The 8,901-nt window shown below is 37.3% G+C and overlaps 1 long non-coding RNA gene across 1 annotated transcript; it reads right to left on the bottom strand.

The window, feature by feature from the left end:
- Positions 1-4,702: 4,702 nt before the first annotated feature.
- LOC307170022 lies at positions 4,703-8,188 on the bottom strand. The gene is made up of 4 exons (XR_013823265.1): positions 8,100-8,188; positions 7,471-7,510; positions 6,122-6,448; positions 4,703-5,922 (listed from the first exon to the last, which is right to left on the bottom strand). It is a non-coding gene; the product is annotated as an uncharacterized lncRNA (long non-coding RNA).
- Positions 8,189-8,901: the final 713 nt, after the last annotated feature.

Raw genomic sequence — 8,901 nt, 5'->3', positions numbered from 1 at the left:
AGCAGCTCAAATATCAGCGGGCAAATCTGCAATATGTTAAGACTGGACTGTTCCTCCACCTCTCGTAGGAGGAGTCCACAACTCCACATGGGTTCTCCAACGTCTAAAGTCCAAACCTTAACAGTAAAGCTCAGTGTAATAAGTGCATTTGCTAAGGAGAGGTGTGGTGATTATATCCTCCTGGGACCCAGGAATAGACTTGTGTTCACTATAATGGACAATATATTTTAGTGAATTTGTCTGACACCAAACATATTGTATTGCTTACGGAAACTGAGGTCATTTAATGTGGATAAAACATTGATGTGCATGTTTTATAGATCCTATATTGAGTCGGTTGTATCCTTTTCATTGTTGTGCTGGTTCAACTCTCTGAATGTGAAAAATAAAAACCGTATTGAGAGGATGGTAAATCAGGGAAACAAAATAACAGGGAGGAAGCAGATGACTATGGCTCAGTTATACCATAGACAGGCTTTGGGTAAAGCCGAGAACATTTTGTTAGATGATTCTCACCCCTTGTATTCTGAGTTCTATCTTCTCCCGTCTGGTAGCCGGTATAGAACTCCGCTTAGTAAAACTAATCGGTTTAAAAATTCATTTGTCCCCTCAGCTGTGAAGTTTTTAAATTCTAGGTAAATGTATTAATTGGGTACTTTCTCTTTTCTCCTATTTTTGTGTATGTGTGTGTGATCCTGTTTTATGTGTATGCTTGTTTGCTGCAACCAAATTGCCTTCGGGAAATTAATAAAGATGAACTGAACTGAGATATCAAATGTTTGGAGGTTTCACCATGACAACAACTTTTGGGCTTTAAAGCAACACTAAATAACTTTTTTTACCTTAAAATAATGTTTCCAAAATCGTATCAGTGGTTCATCAAGTCGTAACAGGGTGAAAGGCACTTCTGGATTCGCTTTGCAGCCCTAAATCTGCTATAACCATACTATGCAAGTTTGCCAAACCGGGTTGCGTTTCTGTAGTTCGAATGAGACATAAGAAACTACAAATTTGACTTGCTTTACATCAAGTGTTACAATAGTCATTACTTCGTTTTTCTTCGTTTCTGATGTCACAATACATCATACTTTCATGAAATCATGTAACAAACTCTACCTTGTCTGTGGACATCGTTCATTCCAAAGCCAGTGCTGGATAAACAGCGAGTGTGACCATAGGCTAAATTATTTACGACAGTGGTAATGGACAATTCCGCTTCCAACCTGTAGGGCGACCGAAGAGGAAAAGTTCTTTAGTGTTGCTTTAGAAAGGACTGACATTGATTTAGTGATCAAATTTAGCATGGAAATATGATAGACTAATATTGTAATTTTCATTTAAATAAGACAGAGTTTCTAATTGTTTGTCATAAATTAACAAACAATTAATATTTTAACATAAATTGTGGTTTCTAAACAAAAATATGACTTTCTGTTACAGGGCATTGATTTCATACATGTCCATGTTGTTTCTTAAAAAAAAAAAAAAAAAAAAAAAAATATATATATATATATATATATATTGCACATGTATAGCCTACATCATGATATCACATTGCGCTGTAAACCATGGTACATACTGACTAACTGAAACATTAATTCAATATCACACGCCTAAAAACCCTTCCAAATCTCATGAGTACATTGTTGTACACTGAAAATTTATGATGAAAGACTTATATATTTAACTCTACATCGTGCAGTTTAAATTGAGAAAGTCGTCTTACCCTCGGTAAGTGTTGTGTGTGTGTGAGGGTTAGAATTAGCCGTTAACAACAGTCACACTGCATCTCTGGTTACAACTGATTTTTTAATAAAGGTGCCTCCTCTGTAAAAGTGTGGAGTTTTCTTTGTGTCTTTTTTATTCAATCAAACATACTGCGTTTGAGAGTAAAACTAATTATTTTGTAATTAAACAAATTTAAAGGTTGCAAAAAAAGTCTTCTTAAGGCTCAAAAAGAAGTTGATAAAATTATTTGCAGTGCATGTAAATATTTGAAAACCTTTATTTTTCTATTTTTCTTTATTTTTATTTTTTTTAAAGTTTGGCTTGCGAATGAAGCTGTGTCTCAGTGGGTGGTCTCTACCAAGATGGAAGACCCTTTTTCTATTGGTCACCCTGGATCGAAGTGACAGGTTGACCACGCCCACTACTTTTTCTCTCTGCTGCCGCGCAAAGAGAAGAGCGAGTGAACTTGTAACGTGGCGAGCAACAGGTCCTTTACTAGGTAAGATAACTGATGTAATATCACTGTGGCGAGGCTGGTGGCGTGATTACTGATGAGCGACACCTGCGCGACGCACCGGTCTCATGTCTCTCACGGTCACGGAGGAGCGGAAGCATATGATGACAACAGTATGACGACAGTGAAGATGGAGAGAGGACAGGCCTGGATTTTACATTTTGTTGTGTTTTGTTTTATTATGTGTTATTTATTAATTCAGGTATTTGACCCCACCTCCTTCTTCCCACAATAACAAACTTTGTTACAATCACAAACTCAGTGACAAGAGAACTGAATTCTTCTTTTCTTATGCTCTCTCATTTAAATACTTGGCTAAACCAGTCTGTAGTTGTTTTACCGCAGAATAGATTTTATTAGCCAACACAACAGCACAGCTAGCAGCCAGAGCCACCCATAGACAGTAAAATAAATGGACACAGCGATCCCATTGGATTCAACGGAGAAAAGTGAAGTCAAAGCACTCACTTCCTGGGGGTCGAGCGTACTGCGCAGACTCAAACTGAGCTTGACGACGTAGATGTGACGTGAGCAACCCGTCTGTCTTCTAGTAGCTGTGCCGAGAGAAATCTGAATCATTCCCTTCCGAAACTTGCAGAGACGGAGAGTGTGAGTAGGAGCTGTCCATGAGCTGGAGCAGGAGCAACTTTTGCTAAGTATTCTGATTAATTATTTTGTCATTTTGCCTCCACGTCCCCCCGATTGCCCGCGAGCTTCTCCTCCTGTCCATATGGTAATCTCTCTACTGTGCGACAGAGAGTCGCATGGTTATGACACAATCGTTAGCCTATTTTTACAAAATCTGCTTCTACGGGGCCATAACGTAAGATACAAGGTAATGGAGCCTTTTATACATTTTCGTGTTTCTTTAGAAATAAATAATGGACAAATGGAGTCTTTAAACGCCTCAGATGTAAAGTTATTCGCTGTCAAAGTGACGCCAAAATGAATGGGAGTCAATGGGATGCTAACAGCAGGTGATGGTCTGCTAATCAATGGCGGCGCCCGGGGAAGCTTCAGTGTTTTCTGAAACATTACCCCCCTGGAGCCACCAGTAGGAAATATCAGTTTTGTTAACAGACAGATCATGCACATGACATATAGCCTAAACCAGCAGCTAACAGTAGCAAGTCACACTAAGCAACAGACGGATTCTTTTCTGACGGTCATTGTTATTTAAATTTCTACTTAAGATTAAATATGAATATGAAAAAGTTTAATTACACTTACATAACAGCAAAAAAGTTAAAAAACTGCTGAGAAAAATATCTAAAACCTGTCTTGATAAGTGCATGTAAAACAATTGAATCTATATAACGAAAGAAAATGTGTTAAGTAATTTATATTATGTATTTTATGTAGGCCTACCTATATTATCATTATAGTTTTTAAGACTAATATTGTTAATAATAATTTGTTACATTTATATAGCGCTTTTCTGGGTACTCAAAGAGCTTTACATGGTCAACCACCACCAATGTGCAGCTCCACCTGGATGATGCGACGGCAGCCATATTACGCCAGAACGCCTACCACACAAGTCAAGTCAAGTATATTTGTATAGCGCTTTTCACAATACAGATTGTATCAAAGCAGCTTCACAGTATTAAATTAAAATAATACAACAAGGTTTGTTTCTAGTGGAATTTATTGATTGATAAAATAAAATTAAAAATCCCCAAAATATCCCCAACTGAGCAAGCCAAAGGCAACAGTGGCAAGGAACCGAAAAACTCTATCAAGTGACCTAATGGTGTCCTAAAACTCCATCAAGTGACCTAATGGTGTCCTAAAACTCCATCAGGTGACCTAATGGAGAAAAAAAAAAAACCTTGGGAGAACCCAGACACACCAGCTTACTGGTGGAAAGGAGAGAGTAATGAAGCCAATCAGTATATGGGGATGATTAAGATTATGGACCGAGGCCAAGGGGCAAATTTGGCCAGGATCCCAGGGTTACATCCCTACTCTTTTTCAAAGGACATCCTGGGATTTTTATGACCACAGAGACTCAGGACCTCGGTTTAACATATCATCCGAAGGACGGTGCTGTTTCACAATATAGTGTCCCTGTCACTACACTGGGGTGTTAGGACCCACACAGACCACAGGGTGAGCGCCCCCTGCTGGCCTCACTGACACCTCTTCCAGCAGCAACCTGGTTTTCCCAGAAAGTCTCCCATCCAGGTACTAACCTGGCTCAACCCTGCTTAGCTTCAGTGGGAGACCAGTCTTGGGCAACAGGGTGATATGGCTGCTGGCAGAAGTTAAAAGTCAATATAACGTCTCTTTTTATATTGACTTCAATCACAATCACAGTTTCAGGTAGTCTAATGAAATGATCCGGAAGTTATGGCAGATCAGACATGATTACTAAGCCCGACCCTTTGGCCCGACTTCACTGGTTTAGCCAACGTTAAGCATTTAAATGGGAAAGGACAACAAGCAAATAGTTCAGTTCACTTTAACCTATCACTTTAATCCATGGTGATTAATAGAAAAGGGTCTTGGTTGGTAGAGCCCGCCCACTGAGACACAGCTTCATTCGCAAGCATCACTTTTCAACTCTCAAGCAAAAGATTAAGACCCGCAAAAAAGACAGCAGAAAAGAGAGCAAAATTTGTGTGTTTGTGATGAAGTGTTTGAAATACACAAAGAAAAATAAAGGTTTTCAAAGATTTACACGCTCTGCAAATAATTTTATCAACTTCTTTATTTTTGAGCCTTAAGAAGACTTTTTTGCAATCTTTTAATGTTTTTAATTACAAAATAATTAGGTTTACTCTCAAACACTGTTTGATCGAATAAAAAAGACACAAAGGAGGTGATTCGTAGATGCATGGATGATGTCAAAGCCCCGCCCCCGGTTACCTCGAATGGGTGTATGAGTAATTTTAAAGCAGGTATGTTCATATTTAAAAAACGTAAAGTAAGTGATAAAGTGATCTATACTGCTATATTTATGGCCAATGATATCGGTTCTTCAGCGGTTGAGCCCAAACAAACACACAGACAAGTTAAAGCAAACTGAATACATCAAGTAAATAACATGCATCCTAATACACTCAATCAAACCTGTAATTAACACTATTTGCATTAAATAAAATGTAAGAATGTGACGCCACAATTGTAAATGTGTTTGAAAGTTGATTTGCTCTTCTCAATGAGTTTATGAATTTAGTTTTATTTTTTTCTTATGTAGCCTAATTTTTTACTAATTTCAATGCATGAAATGTGATTTTAAATAATGAATGATTCGATTTGATTGCAGTTCAGCACATAATCTACAAACACATCTGCACATTTAAATGTGTGATATTTTGAACAAATAGACCAAACACATATAGCTCTGATTAAAAAATATTTTTCTTTACAAATCGCGCAAGCAAGAAAGAGGTTCAAACTTTGTTGGCTTAAAAATGCCTGAGTCAATTAAAAAAAAAAAAACTTTTCATTTGCATTGTGTAGTGTAAAAAAATGTAGTACTGCACATCATCTATAAACAAACAACATTTAAACAAGTAAAATTTATACATCAATGGAACAATACAACAAGCAGAATCAAATAAATTGCCGAATGAATCCAGATAAAAGAAGTAGGAGTTTCAGAGTTCTTCCCAGGCTTGTTTCTGTGCCATGGCTTCTTACTCGAACTGCTCTGTGTTCTGTTACTGGCCGTTCTGTGGAGGCAAAAATTAGGAGTAAAATTAAATGCTTTGAAAATTATTAGATATTTTGCTAATAGACCAAAATATGTGTACTATCTGCCATGCAAAAACAATATTGTACAACATGTTTGACTATTTATACCAACTCTGTTTAGATTTCAAATCACATAGAAACTCCAAATGTATTAAATTAGGAGGCATTACAACACACCTCTGACCACCAGTTGTGTACTGTGATGATCGCCCACATCTGGAACGAAACAGATGTACGTTCCTCTATCGGAGAGCTGAAGATCGGTGAGTTTGAGAAAGATCTGGCTGTTCTTGAGCTCTTCAAGTAAAACTTCTGCTCTGTTCTTGTACGCTGGGTCTTGTTCCTTTACAGAAACTTCTCCATGGATAATATCGTATACATTCCTGGTGTCGTTGTGTCTCCAGTAGACTGTCAGTTGTTTTTCTTCAAGTACAATTCTTCTGTGACTGCACGGCAAATCGACAAAGCCTCCTTCAACGCCTTCAACCAACCTGTGCTGAGAGGCTAGAAAACACAACTTTTTTTAGTTTTACATCAATTGAATTGTTCACTGTTATTATACAGTGGGGTCCAAAAGTCTGAAACCACATTGAAAATCTGTGTTTTTCTCAAATATTTAATATTATTACAATTATTTCTGAATTTCTAGGTCCGAAATCAAGTGTAGCTTAAAATTTTTTACATTGATCAGTGACTCTTTGTACAGTCAGATTTTCTTTCATTCAAATATAAAATGTTCTTTGGAACTTCTTAAATTATGCTGGAAATGTTTTGCAAATAAATTGTAATGGTAAAAAAAAGTATTAAGTTATAAAACTGCAAAGTAAAACGTTTCACTAGTGGTTTCAAACCTTAGTACCCTACAGTACAGTATAGTGATGGGAGAAAAGCTTTGAATCAATTTAACCAATTGTTCAAAACACCACACTCTGGCGACCCCTGCTGGTCAGAACGGTGTACTTGCAACAGATACTCAGGCCAAACATGCATAAAACACCTTTTTTTTAAAAGTAAAATCTAAGAAATGCAATTATATATTCATCTAATAAGATTAATTATCAAGTGTCTGTGTAATACGTGTTCTTTTATCAATTTCCAGGGCTTGTTTTGTGGATTGCTCAACTAAACAAACCAATAAGAGACTATTAACTACTATTATTCTTTTCAATGATACTAATGCCTCAGTGAAACGTCTACAAATGTATAAAACTGATGAGAGATCAGGTAATCATGATCATGTGTTCAATGGTTCGTCACTGCGGGGCGATCTCACTGAATGTGCATGATTCATGGGTTCACGGTGATCATCGCCCCCTAGCGGTGAACAATTACAATTCGAAACGATTCAAAACCGTTATGACGTAACGAAGCCTCGTTCAGAGCCATTGCTGAAATCACGTGACTTTGGCAGTTTGATACAGCCAGGCTCCGAACCACAAATTCTAAACAAAAGATTCATAAAAGGTTTATAAGCTTCACGAAGCAAATCAACCATCACTACTGTACAGTATCTACTCTGTTCTTACCTGTATCTATCAACAGTACCAGCAGATAGAGAAACAGCATCTGAAAATCAAGAGAGAACATTTTAATAACAATTATGCTGAGCAATGTCAAGTCCATAAAAAGTCATTCAAAATATTCAGCCATTATCAAAAAAATTAAAAAAATAAATAAAAATCATCATCGAAATCCTCTTTCAATTGTGAAGTAGCCTATACCGCCTATAATTGGCTGTATAGGCTAAACATGATTGGTCCAAGTCTGTTAACTGACAGCTATTTTGTACAATGGAATGAATGAAACATGAATCATTGTAGGCATCAATGAAGCGTCCTGTATGAAAGTCACACGGAACGCAGTTTGTCCCGTATTCTCAGGAATACGCTCTAGATTAAGAATAATCATTCCTTTGATACAAATCCTTGTTTGATTTGCAGTCATAGCGGTTCGCGGATAGCTTTAAAGGGTTAGTTATGGTTAGTTCATATAAATAACCACGCTTGTCACTTATTTTCCTTTCCAGAAGTTGCCAGCCCCATGCACATGGTTCGTTAAGTTCCAAATCTCACGAGTACATTGTTGTTCACTGAAAACTATGATAGACTTATAGATTTAACTCATCGTGCAGTTTAAATTGAGAGAGCCGTCTTACCGTCGGTATGTGTTGTTCTGTGTGTGAAGGTTATTCTCAGAATTAGCCGTAAACAGCAGTCCCTTAATAATAACGAATTTGAAAAAGGCACCAAGTGAAAGTCGAGAGGTGATTCGTAGATGCATGGGTGACGTCAAAGCCCCGCCCCCGGCCTCCTCGAGTAGGTATGAGTGTGTGTATGTTTATATTTGAAAACGTAGCCTACATTTGAAACGTTTGAAGTGATCTATTTCATACTTTTACCTCGGATTGCAAAGGGAAAAAAGAAAATAACCACGAGGAAAAGAAAGCAGCGACTGAAAAGAGCTCTTACCATATTGTAATAACATCCCTTACAGAAAAAATACATGAACTTCACATGTGCAAAAACTCATGTGGTCACATGTGATAACATGTGAAATTCATGTGTTTTTTCTGTAAGGGATGCCACGTTTCCCTTCAAAGCATGAAGGGAAATTGACGGCTCATTCAGTCAAACTGACGATCAGTTTTATTTGTAGGGCAACCTTATGATTTGAAATGATTCGTTTCAGCCTTTTTGAATGGAAGTTCCCCAAACCTTTAGTGCCACACATAATTCAAAACGAAGTAAGGTCGCAGAAATAAGGTGGATACTGCTATATATTGGCCAACGATATCGGTTCTTCAGCGGTTGAGTCCAAACAAACATACATAGACAAGTTAAAGCAAACTAAATAGGTAAACATCAACTAAATAACATACATCCTTAAAGGGATAGTTCACCCAAAAATAAAAAAAATCTGTCATCATTTACTCTCCCTCAAGTTGTTCCAAACCTGTA

The sequence above is a fragment of the Squalius cephalus genome, assembly GCF_949319135.1.
Source record: "Squalius cephalus genome assembly, chromosome: 13".
In the NCBI taxonomy this organism is placed as follows: domain Eukaryota; kingdom Metazoa; phylum Chordata; class Actinopteri; order Cypriniformes; family Leuciscidae; genus Squalius; species Squalius cephalus.
The sequence above is the reverse complement of the archived record's forward strand: the minus strand, read 5'-3'. Positions and strand labels throughout refer to the sequence as shown.